The sequence below is a fragment of the Ptychodera flava genome, chromosome 12, assembly GCF_041260155.1.
Source record: "Ptychodera flava strain L36383 chromosome 12, AS_Pfla_20210202, whole genome shotgun sequence".
Classification (NCBI taxonomy): Eukaryota; Metazoa; Hemichordata; class Enteropneusta; family Ptychoderidae; genus Ptychodera; species Ptychodera flava.
Window position 1 is genome coordinate 20,521,136 of NC_091939.1, and position 14,101 is coordinate 20,535,236.

The window sequence follows — 14,101 nt, forward strand, 5'->3', positions numbered from 1 at the left end:
AAAAGTGAATTCGGAAAGAAATGTAAAGCAGCATAATGTTGACATGTAATTATCTGCAAACAGCATCTGCTTCAGAATGCTGGAAAGTTGGAAAGGGAGGAGTATATTCAACTTGTACTGCATCAAGATTCTGATGGAGGACTGACTGTAATGAAGTACATGTAATTATGGACTCAATCTGTAAACAAATCCACACAACACTATTTAGTGATAAAGGTTGTTGTAAGTAGTAGGCTAAAAGCATGCTGCACAAACCCACTAAGGATTTGAAAGACAGCACGATGCATACAGGGGGTTGAATCGTGTAAACTGAAATAATGACACAATTAATCAAATTACTCGGGGGAGGGGTGTCCCGCTACTGATAAAGAAAGATGTCACACGTTAAAGTGGAGTCAATTGGTGGACATACAACACGCAGTTTTCATGAAGACTCAAAATTACATACACAATTAACCACTATTACCTTGACAACAGAGACAAGTGAATATTCCAATAGGAAAAAAACTCCATTTGAGGCTGCAGCTTAAATAAGGGAACTTTTCCCGTCTTCGCTAGTGCCATTAAATCAAAATGCAGCTTCTGCATGTGTACATGTGACGTATATGCCAGAAGTGCTTAGGATTTCTAATTTTTCGAAAGTTTATGTGACACACGAGCCCAAATTCAATTCAGAAATGTAATACAATCAGATGTTATGAAAAAGTCGTGATTGGAAGGTGCGCCGAAAATGAAAGATATAATAGAAATGGAGCGCCATAATGAGAGATGTTATAACAATAACGCGCCCGAAAGCGAAAAAAAAAATACTGAAAGTAATGTTTTACATCATTTCTGCTGGCAATCTGTTTTCATTTGTTCTGCCATCCTGTTTTAGCTACTATAGTCTATAGAAGCTATTGGGATGGGTATCCGTCCGGCGTCCGGCGTCAGTCTGTATGCATGTATGTATGTATGTATGTATGTCCGTTTGTGAGGCGTCCGTCCACTCAAATATCTTGAGAACCGCATAACTTACTGATTTGATATTTGTTGTGTAGATGAAAAATAGGATTTTGAGAAACTATATTTTTTAATTTTTTGATATTGTTGAAAATAGGCAAATTAATGCCTAAAAAGGCGTTCACCTCTGGTCAGACAGCTTTGTTGTTTGGTATACAGGTCCCTAGGGGTAACCCAACTTAGATTTGTTAAAATTGTGATGAAATATGCAAAGGTGTATTTTTAAGGAATTTTTTTGGTCATTTTTGGTCAAAATTTGACTTACATTGTATGTAATTCTTGTACTGTATAAACTCTATTAATTCACCCAGAAAAAAATAATTAATATGATTTTAAATAATTGAATTAATTGGGAAATCATCAAAGCCAAAATAATTTAAGTGTAGAATTATCAGAAAGTTCCACTTTTTTTGACAGTTCCTAGTGAAATGCCTACCATCTTGGAGGATTAAAACATGTAAAGGCAACTTTCCTGATTTCCAACTTTGACATATTCTGATCCGTCATTTGTTGTGCCCTGTATGTTATCGATAGGAAATTGCTCATAATAGTTTGTCATGATAGGGTGGTCAAATAAATAGAGATAGAGAAAGTTCTAATTTCCATTTATGGTTGACTTGGTAAGGATAAAATAAAATTACTTTTTGAGGAAAAAAATAGAGTGGTCAATTAAAAGAGTGGTCAAAGTGATAGGGTTTTTATGGTAAAGCTGGGCTGTAAGATTCCTCATGTGCTATTTATAGCGATTATGCAATCTGTGTAAACAGTGCAATGAAAGTGTTACATGATTCCTTATAATGCTTTTGATGACCTTGAACTTCTTAAGTTTCAAACATTTGTCTCTTCAGAGTGCTTTCTCTGAGTACGTACAGTCTCAACTTATTCAACAGAACTTCCTTACAATGTTAATTTGAAAGTTAAAATGTGCTTTGTTAATAGGATGGAAATACTGATAAAGATAACCAGCTTAAGATTCTTTATAACCTGACAGATACATATATGCTGTTTTTTATGACGTAAATCTTGATTTAAGCAAGTCTTATTTACTTTAATTAGAATGTAATTAACTCTCGTTTATTAGCTACTATAGACTAATATAGTCTATAGAAGCTATTGGGATGGGTATCCGTCCGGCGTGCACCGTCAGTCTGTATGTATGTATGTATGTATGTATGTATGTATGTATGTATGTATGTATGTATGTATGTATGTATGTATGTATGTATGTATGTATGTATGTATGTATGTATGTATGTATGTATGTATGTATGTATGTATGTATGTATGTATGTATGTATGTATGTATGTATGTATGTATGTATGTATGTATGTATGTATGTATGTATGTATGTATGTATGTATGTATGTATGGATGGATGGATGGATGGATGGATGGATGGATGGATGGATGGATGGATGGATGGATGGATGGATGTATGTATGTATGTATGTATGTACGTACGTACGTACGTACGTATGTATGTATGTACGTATGTATGTATGTATGTATGTACGTACGTATGTATGTATGTATGTATGTACGTACGTACGTACGTATGTACGTACGTACGTACGTATGTCCGTTTGTTAGGCGTCCATCCACTCAAATATCTTGACAACTGCAGTACTTACTGATTTGATATTTGTTGTGTGGATAAAATATATGATTTTGAGAAACAATTTTTATTAATTTTTTGATATTGTTGAAAATATGCAAATTAGCACCAAAAAATGCGTTTTCGGTAAAAAACCTCCTTCTTCATAACCACTGGTCAGACAGCTTTGTTATTTGGTATACAGGTCCCTAGGGATAACCCAACTTAGATTTGTTAAAACTGTGATGAAATATGCAAATCTGTATTTTTATGGAATTTTTTTTCCCATTTTTGGTGAGGCCATCCTGAAATGAGCTATCAAAGATATCCACCTTCTTCATCAATACATGTGTCACAAAAGGTTATTCTCTACATAACGCAGCAGAGCTCTGTCAACTGTTGAGTCGCTTGTTTTTTCAAAACCGCTGGTCAGACAGCGTTAATATTTGGTTTATAAGTCCGTAGGATGACCTTAGTGAGATAATTTCATACAGTCATGTATCCATGTCTATAGTAGCTTCAGGGACTTTGGCCCTATGTTTCATTTGTTCTGCCATCCTTGGCTGGACTTTTTTCTCCAAAGGCAGCTTCTTGGAATCCATCGTCCGCAAGGTTTGACTAGGTCGGAGTGGCCAATCTGAAGGAGCGTCGACGTCCCGACTCGCTCGATTATTAGTCCCCACCGTCAGGGGGACTTATAGGTTTGGTCATGTCGGTGAGTGCGTACATCCGTCCATCCGTTCACGCAGATATCTCAGAGATGCCTGGAGCGATTTCATTCAAACTTGGTACAATGATTACTCCTTATGTCACACATATGCACGTCGATTTGTTTTGTGATCCGATCCAAAATAGCCGTTTTATTAAAAGAGCGGGGACTATGTCATTGACAATGACTCTTTGAAAAAGAGCTCTATTTGTAGAGCAACTGCACAAAATTTCATTACACTTTGTAAAGATGTTTGTTGCACAGATCTCTTATAGCACACAATGAGATATGTCAGTATTTCATCATTTAATTGCTAATTTGCATATTTGATGAATTTTTGTAATTAGAGTGATAAGTCCAGAAATACTGCAGCAAATTTGATGAAACATGGTACAGATGTTGTTCTTCCAGTAGTGTTATGCCATGCAAAGACATTTAATAGTATAATATCACCAAGTATTTTTTCTGTCACCAAGAATCTGTGTTTGATACATTGCATAGAAATATTGCACAAATTATCAACAGTTGCAGCTCCTGCCCCATTACAAGGCCAACTTGTTTTACGAAAATTTAATGGCATTCATACAGTTTTAGATTTTTCGAGATTAAAGACATAAAATGTGACAAAACGGTTCTAGATTTTGTTTGATTGTTACTAACATTAGAACCATCGGACGATATCAAAATGTTGGGAGTCACAATATTTTCAGGTCCCCCCTATAGGCAGAGCAAAACATTCAAGTCCCCCCTCGACTACCCCAAAAATTTTCGAATCCCCCCTGAATTCCTCCATCCCCCCTCACCATTTTTTGAGCGCGGCCTAAATGATATTTTTTTCAGATTATAAGACATGCTGTCTTTCAGAGGATGTAAAAGATTCGCGGAAATGTGTTTTCATCGAAATTAGATTACGTAATGTGCACTGGTCAAACTCAAGGGACAAACTCTGAAATATCCTCAGTACCAACCCTTCACTCTTCGTACCTTCCGTGCCACTGTTACTGCCAGATATCCTTTTGTTTGAAATACCATATTCAATGAATCATGGGTTATGGAGATTCTATCTGACATAATAACGTCAAGCTGTTGTAAAAGGCCACATTTGTACTTTGTACTTTTAAAAACTAAACGTTCGAGATTTGAATTATGTTTATCCATGTACAACAAGGGTGTACTTATACGTAAATACATGGATACGTACATTTACACTAATATATATGTAATACATACGCGTAACACACACACACACACACACACTTTTATATATATATATATATATATTATATATATATATATATATATATATATATATATATATATATATATGTATGTATGTATGTATGTATGTATGTATGTATATGTGTACGTATTTGTCAAATTTGCATGTCATGATATCGTGTTACATTTACTTCATCTGTCAGTTACGATGATGTTTAATATCAGAGATTAGTGACAACATCTGTTGTCGTTAAGTGGAATTTGAACCTGGCACTTTTACAGCCCTTTGTCATTGGATCATCATAAAAATCACTCATGGGAGTGTTTGTTCGAGGAGAAATATCAGCGTTGGGCAAACAGAATGAACTGTTTCTGGAATGTCAACGCTGTTGAGACTGATTCACACTCTTACCATATCATCAATACGAAGTTGGAATATTTTCATGTTTCAATTAATTGTACAGGCGTCGATTTTCTTTAATACGATTTATGAGAAAAAACAATAGTGATAGAAATTATATTATTATTATTATCATTATTTACATTGTATATTGCTCTCATCCAACTATGCTTGTTATAGATTGCAGTTTACAACAGTGTATCACACTAAGTAGCAAACTGACGCAATTTTCAAAGTCTTATCCGTGAATAACTTTCCTGGGGGAGAAAAATTACGTAAATATGTATGGTCACTTGGAATGTTAATTTAACTTCTGAAGCAAAAGAAAGAGGGGAAACCAAGACAGGCAAACAAACAAACAAAGCCCCCTTCCCCCCCCGAATTAAAGCGACATGGAAGGAAATCACTCGAGACAATATGAAGAAATCAAAGATCTGGTGTCGGCTGACAGTAAAAAAATATTACTCAATTTAAATTTTACAAGGATTAGAATGAATGTATCTCGCTTGTGTCAACAACACAGCGATAAACCTTAGATAATAATAAAGGGATTCCAAACTGAACTGCATATAAATGCATAGCTTTTAATATGTAAGTACTTACCTATTAGGGAGCCGTCATTATTTACATCTTGGGGGGGTCGGAGGAATTTCATCGGAAACTCCGAAATTTCGAGAATTCCCCACCCCCGTCAACCATGATGAATTTGAGTACCCCCTACTCCAACACAGAAATATTGTGTTTGACCCCCACTTTGAAAAGTTAAATATCAATACGTGTATTTGTAAAATTTACAAAATACAGCAATTGTAGTAAAGACCTTTCAAATCCTGGTGTACCCTGCTAGACTATCATACGTTATTTCATGACGGTTGAAAAGGTGAAACCAACAAAAGAAATTCAAAGTCACAACAAAATACAGGTATAAAGCTCACGCTAGAACGATTATCCAACCATATAGTATTGTGTAATTTGGATTGGTATCTTGTGATAGTTTCACTTGGATATCTGATTTGGCAGAATTTGAAAGTACGGAGGGGACTGAGGTACAAGAGGCTGAGGGGGAAAGCGTCAGAGGGTGTCCCCTATCTTTCGTGGACATTCTTAGAAATTTATGTGTGCAATGGTGAAGTCTGATGCAATCAGAGAGGTGTTTTTACTTTGTTATTTTACTAAGTAAAACTGTTAGAACACCCAAAGGTGGATAGCACGAGAGGGGGGTGTCCCGCATCTCGCATCTAAAGTTTTGAGAAATTGACGTATGATGTGAGAGGTGTTTCAATTTATTTTGCACTCAGTAAAAGTGTTTGAAATGATATTGAACACTGATATTTTTATTACCAGGAATGGAAAATCTGTGAACTTCTTGTAGATTTCAATTTTTTGAGTGACCCCACCCCCCTCCACCCCCCGATTCCTCCGACAACCCCGGCTGTAAATAATGACGGCTCCCTTAGCCGGCGATTTTTCTTACAGCAGCTGTTTTATTCACTGGGCCTCTTAAAAGTGTTTTTTTTTTTAAATCTTCGCTCGTTATCTCTTAATTGCACTGTTCTTTGTCTTTATAGCCTAGTCATCACGTGTCTGTCTCTTTCGTTTACGTAATTTTCGGGGTCAAGGATTTTATTTAACGATAACAACATTACTGGCAACGAATTTAAGCGAACAAAAAGCAGTCACAGTATGTGGGCTCCCGCGCTGAATTCCAAAGCAAGCCATGTTGCGTCCGAACTAGGTGTTGGCTAGACTGTGTCCTACGCAGTCCAACAGCATAAACTCGTCTCGCTGCCTCCTGGCCTTGATAAAGCCCCCGTTATGTCAGCCTTTAAGCGCTTCAGTGCCTGCGTAGATACAAACTATGGGCAAATACTGTTTAATGATATTCTTTATAGCGTGACAAATGTTGCAGTGATCAGTTGGCAACAGATGGGGCTCTTGATAATACTTTTACACGAAATTGCTGCCGATAAGGGAGCGTTCGGTTATTACGGCTGGGAGTGGGCCGGCAAAATCCAGGGGGTCACCTTAAATTTGACAACTGCAAAGGGGGGAGGGGTCATGTATTTTTCAAACAGCTCAGAGGGGTCACTTAATTTTCATAAGTATCTGTCCCGTCAAAAAGCAGTTTCAGTGTTCAGAAATAGTCTGGGAGATAAAAATGATTCGCTGCATGATTTTATTCTCTGAAGTCATTTAACTTTAAATCTGAACAAAAGTATAATTATCTGTCACATGAACATCTTGCCTTGGCAATTCTGAGGCTTGTCTTACTCTAAATTGAGCTCACTGAGGGCAATGAACAATTACTTACTTATTAGAGGTATAGCAAGTGTTGTCAGGGAAATTATTTAACAGTTACCTGTAGACTCCTAGTACCATGAAAAGTGAAATTATTCTTTTAGGTAAAATTCCAATATCAATAGTGTTGTCAACATCTGAACTTTCCAAAACTCTATTAGAATCAAGTACATCTGTATCAATTGTCAAACACATATAAAAGCACAATTCATAGTTTTCTCATAGACTCCAATGTATAGTGAATCAACATTTCGGTGAAAGTCCAAAATCCAATTTCTTGCACACATATCAACCTTTAAGCATCCTAGTCTAACTAAGCACTATAAAACGAATTATCAAATATCTATAAATACACAGATTTAGATAATTTTGTATCGGAAAAAAATTATTCACAGTTTGAATGACTTTCCCTATAGACTACCATGTATAGTGAATCAACACTTCGGTGAAATTCTAAAATGCAATTTCTTGCACACATATCCATTTGTCTAATCAAGTACATTAATATTAATAATCAAGAGTACATAAATACACAGATTTACCTATTTTTGTATTGTAAAAAATATTCATAGTTTCCTCGTAGACTCCCATGTATAGTGGATGAACATTTTTCAGTGGAATTCCAAAATCAGATTTCTTGTACACATTTAACCATCATATTCCAATCAAGTACAATTATGTTAATTATTCAATGTCTGTATGTGCACAAGTATAGCAAGTTTTTCATTGGAAAAAATTATTCACAATTTTATCTTAAACTTCCTTGTATAGTGAATCAACATTATCAACAGCTGATTATCGATTTAATTCAAATATCAAAATTTTGTACACTCACGCTTGCGCAAAAATATTGCAATCCACCTGTAATTTCTGTCCAATCCCTTTAAGGGATTATTTCAAAATTATAGCAAGTCAGATTCGGAAATTTGAACATTAACACCTTGTGAGTTTGTAAGGGGGCGTCATTTGAAAAAATCTCAGAATCCTTTTTTTATTCTATCGCCCCCTCCCCCTCCAGAGGTGTTTGTGTGTGCAGCTTTCTTTACTCAAGCAATGTGGGGGAGGGTCATGAAATTGTTGTCATCTTAAAAGGGGGTTCATCAATTTTTTGGTGCAATGGGTAGGGGGGTTTCACTTATTTTGACTGATGCGCAGGAAGAATTTGCCTGTTAAACCCCGGCCATAATAACTGAAGGCTCCCTTAAATGACTCTAACCGTTTTACATCGGTTCCACATAGTTACAGCAAAGTTCTGAAGCTCGCCCTTCAGGGACTTACTGCTGTCTTCTTTCTCATGCTTGTTCATTATTTACGACCACAAGGTTCTAAAACCCAGCTTGTTTTTTGTAAGTGAAAAAAATATCTGCTTTATCAAATTATCAATTTAATTTATCAGATGTTTGTTGAGATAATATTTAGCTGCCCTGGGCTTAGTACACGGTACATCGCAGACATAGATAGCTTGTCCTAGGCGATTGCCATTGCTCTATAGACCCAAATTTTACTGTAATGTACGAAGTGACGATTCAAAAATCCCTTTTATCTTCACTATAATGTACCTAGTCTAAATCCAGCGATCCGATCCGCTGAAGCCGGGGGTTATATTCCCAACCAGTAGACCAGGGCCATTTAGAACGATGACTCATAAATTATTGTGGCATAGAGAAAACTGTCGTCTGCATAGCATCTGTGGACTCTCACTAATTTTAAAATTCTTCTGAAAGTTCAACACGCACAGCCTCAGGTAGCTTTTGGCTCCAAAACACACCTGAACAAATCGATATATTAATTTATCCAGGCAGTGATATAACGATGGAACAGCAACGCCGCCGGAGAACCGTAAAAGTGTGTGCACAATCGTGTGCCATCTAAATATCCTCGTTTGCCGTTTATCGCCACTTAAAACGTTAAACGATAAGAATGAAGATCACCTAGCGAAAATTCGAATTATTACACGATGTTCAAATATTGAATTAAAGGCACAGTAGCTGTGACTGATATTCTTACTGTTTTTTGATATGTATGTCGACTGCAAGCCTTGGGTCTTGTTCTACTCCCGAAGGCATGTCGTAACAGTCACTCTTCAGCTTGACAACATAGGTTGTCTACGTTTCAATATTAGTCCGGAGTGACATTCACTTGTCACCAGTGACGCAGTCTGCAGAATGTCGTGTTAAGACTGAGTTGACAAGCTGAATACCGTGTATCTCAACATGCTTTGGGGAGAAGAACAAGAAACTGTAGATGATACTGAAAAAAAATGTATGAAGAAAATTATCAAAAGTTACAGCTACTAACCCTGTAGGCCTAATCGTCCTTTTAATGATGTATGTGTTTCACTCGACACATCGAAATACCCATGGTTCAAATGGTCAAGAGACAACCTGTATGTGTTTAATTATGTTCAGTGGCATTTATTGTAGACAGGTGAACCCTAATCTAAAGTACAATTCCTTCTTTAATATAACATGGCACTTTTTGTACAAAATGAGCTGTCAACGCCAGCCTAATACTTTGAATTTTAATACAATTTAGGGAGTCGAAGAAGAATTTACCCTCGTTTTCTTGAACAAAAATTACAAAAATATTACCGAGAAATAGTTCTTGCTTTTTAAAACAAAAAAGCAGTAAACATATTATCGAAGATATCAACGATTATAGCTATTGCCCAACAATTCAAAGCATGGCATTAGTGAACATTATAATTTTTGTTATTTTGTCACTATGTCCATCTCAACTGTCGAAAATTGTTCCCTGTTAACATTCACTAGGTGGAATAGTCTACCCTACTCTGAGTGTCCAAACAATGTTATCAAGACCTAAATAATTTGATGCAAATATGAGATGATAAACCATATGTTTAATGGCAGTATATAAAAAGAGGTGGACCGCAACGTGTTCACCACATATCCCATTCAGCATTGGTACCGGAACTGCTCGTCAGATGTCGCTAGGCCGGAGACCATCGACTCTCTCATGATCATAATCCGAGTGCATACAACCGATGTATTACAGCACGCAATAGATGCGATCCTCGCGATTTTCTGGATTTACAGGCTCGGTGAGTGAGTGAGTTTTCATGTGCTTCGGTCCAGGGATAGGTGGTCAGATAGCACAGCAGCTCGAGTTGTGTCTCTGGGGAGAAAGCATGGAAGCCAGGGAAGCATGGCCCTTCTCCCACGGCAATGTCACACCTGTGCATTTTTTCAGTTAGTGATAATCATTAAGTCAGCAAGACCTTTGGCCTGATACAGTTTTATGTTTGCCTTATGTTTGGCTACTCGACAAACGAGTGAGTTATTAGATAACACGCTCTGGCCCTGATCCGCTGTGAGAGGTTGAGTCACTATGACCATTTCATGTCGCTGTCAAATACACTGGGCAGTATTGGGGTAAACCATCCATGCTAGGTGTTGACATATCATGTCACATGTGCGCCCACTTCTATTCGAAAGCAAAGAGCGCCAGCTGGTAGCGAGTAGTTCACTTTTGCATATAGATATTAGAAAAAATACTTATTACTAGATAAAAAGGTGATACATTTTACTCTCACAAGGCACTAATGCAACATTACTGTGTAACTTGAAACGATGTACGTGTTCAGAACGCAAGATAAATGGTTTGTTAAAGAATTATGAATGAATCGGAATGCAGGTTGACACTAAATGATATTCAATCTGTATCAATATTTGTCCTTCGATTTTTAACGGATTTTTCTAGTTTTATTGCCACTTTTGGTCGTCAGAAGCTCACTATTTATCCTCCCATGCGCGGTTTATTAAACGTTAAGTCGTTTTTCGCAATTTCCAGATTTCCGGTGTTTTGAAACTATCGCAATTGAGATTTCATAATTTGTGAACAGTATAAAAAGTCACTGAGCGGTGCAAAAATCGAGTACGTGCCTCGGAATTCAAAACCTTAAACTATTTTCCAAACTTTCGTCGGAGAAACTTATAACAATAATCTTTCAAACTCAAGAACAAAAATAGGGGGTCACGTGGAAATTTTGGTATTATGGAAACAAACTGCCTTAAATTTAATGATATTTGAAATTCAAGATGGCAGCCAATTGTAGGTTAATTCTACGGGGGGGGGGGGGGGGGGGGGTGGGAGAACCAAATTTTCCATTTTGTCAACGATAAGACGAAATGAAACAAGTGAATATAAATTGAATGGCAGCATATGAATTCTGTGTAAAATTGAAATGCCAAGTTTGTTGAGAAACTGCAGCGTTGTGGCTTCAGCCGCAAACCAGGCTGGAACTGAGCTAGCATGCTCCCATGTGCATGACACTCTCATTGACTCAAAGTCCTATTTTGAGCTAAGATAAGCTAAGATAAGCAAAATGGCAGAGGAAATTTAACTGATGCAAATGTTCTGGTAATCTGCATTAGGCTATTTGCATATTTATTAAACCAATACTATCAGTTTATCAAATACTAGGGTTTTAGTTAGTCAACGATGAAAATTTTAATTAGTAAACTGTGAACTGCGAAATATATTGCAGGGGTGCCCTGAGTTGTGTAGTAACTATTTTACTAGTTTCAATAAAATTAAGGAATGTTAAGATATTCACATTTCGTTAAAAAACCCAGTAATATGCAAATTTATATTAATTATTCAAACCTCACCAACCAAACTCTTAACATATATTTACTCTCGATGATATGCAAATGTACACTAATTATGCATACCTCAATAATCACACTCTCACATTACCTTCACTGACAGTGATATGCAAATTCACGCTAATTATGCAAGCCTCACAAACCAAAGTCTTATCATATCTTCACTCCGAGTGATATGCAAAATTTACACTAATTATGCTTGTCTCACTAACCAAACTCTTACCATATCTTCACTCTCAGTGATATGCAAATTTACGCGAGTCTTACCAACCGAACTCTTACCCTTCCGTCCCGGTGATATGCAAACTTACACTTGTTCTGCAAGCTTCACCAACCAAACGCTTGCCAAATCTTCACTCTGGGTTATTCATCAGTTCAGCGAACGTTAGTTTAATCATACAGAGAGAGAGAGAGAGAGAGAGAGAGAGAGAGAGAGAGAGAGAGAGAGAGATCATGACATCAGCCCTGGACTATCCACCAGGAAGCCATATTTCACATCATCGAAAAAGAAATGTAACCATATGTATGGTATCGTATCAATACATATCAATGCATTTATGCTAAAGTTTCATGGAATCAGTTCATGATGTCTGATCTGCGATTGTTGGTTTGAAAAATTGTATCAAAATATGGTCGCCTGACGGCAATATTGCACCACATCCCATACAAAATTGATGTCAGAGTCTGGGTACGAGTATGACACGTGACAGTGTGCATGCCGGCATGTACGCAGCATATGACTCAAGGAAGGACGGACACACACACACACACAAACACACACACACACACACACACACACACACACACACACACACACACACACACACTATATATATATATATATATATATATATATATATATATATATATATATATATATATATATATATATATATATAATATATATATAATTATATATATTTTTTTTTCCGCGGAGCCTTACAACTTTGAGCCGAAGGCGAGAAGTTGTGCGGCATCGCGATAACAGAGAAACAGAGAAAAATTAAAAAAAAAAAAAAAAAAATTATATATATATATATATATATATATATATATATATATATATATATATATATATATATATATATATATATATATATATTCCGCTCGAAGTTGTACGGCTCCGCGAAAAACACTGTATACGATGACGTCAAACAGAGAAAAATTCCATGGGATTATATATTTATCATATGAACAGTCCTCTTATTTTTCTTTGATGTGGATGGATCAAAATTATTGTAACAAATTGCATGATTTAATGTCTGATTGGTGGAGATACCATTCGATGTTTCAAAATTTCAGCTTAATCGGATTTATAAATGAAAGTATACCTGTAAATATTTGCACATCTCCTGGGTGACGGGCCGCTTTACTCATTAAATGAAAGTAATCCGCGTAAATAAAACACAAAATCGCGATAAAAGTCATGCAATTTGTTACAGTAATTTTGATCCATCCACATCAAAGAAAAATAAGAAGACTGTTCATGTAATAGATATATAATCCCATGGAATTTTTCTCTGTTTGACGTCATCGAATACAGTGTTTTTCGCGGAGCCGTACAACTTCGTGCCGAATATATATATATATATATGTTTGTGTGTCTTTATTTATATGTCATTATTCACCATCACAAGGACATTTTTGTAAAACATAATCGTCTCAATAATTTTTCCGGATTTCTCCCCTAATACGTGTTATTGACTGAAATATCCCTTAGAAAGACTTACATGTTATTATCAAATATTCCTTGTTAACTTGAGGCATTTCTTGGAAATTCATGTCGGCGGGCTCGGCTCGCATGAAGACTACACAAACAAACCACACTTTACATGTAAAGCACGTCGGCTGGATCATGTGACCGAGTGGTAGGGGCAGAATTCTCGACAAAATCGCTGTGTCAAAACCTCACCAAACTCTACCAATGGTTCATCAGAAATTACGCGATCCAGTCTGTACGAGGCTTTGTTGGACTCATAATTACACTGTTTCGGGCCAAACGTGACATCTCGTTCTCTCACCCGGGGCTTGCAACGACAATGTATCGCCACAGTCCCTGGAGTGGATTAGGCTTATTCTCCTTTGATTATTGGATGTTTTGCATTTTCAGAACTCCCTGCTTCGTTCACCTATCAGAGCTCTAGTCTGAAGGGTATTCAAATTGTGCAGAAACGGCAAATTCGGAAAGACTTGGTTAAAGAGAGGATATAGCTGAAACTTTTGATAATATACTTAGCTGAAGGCCACATGT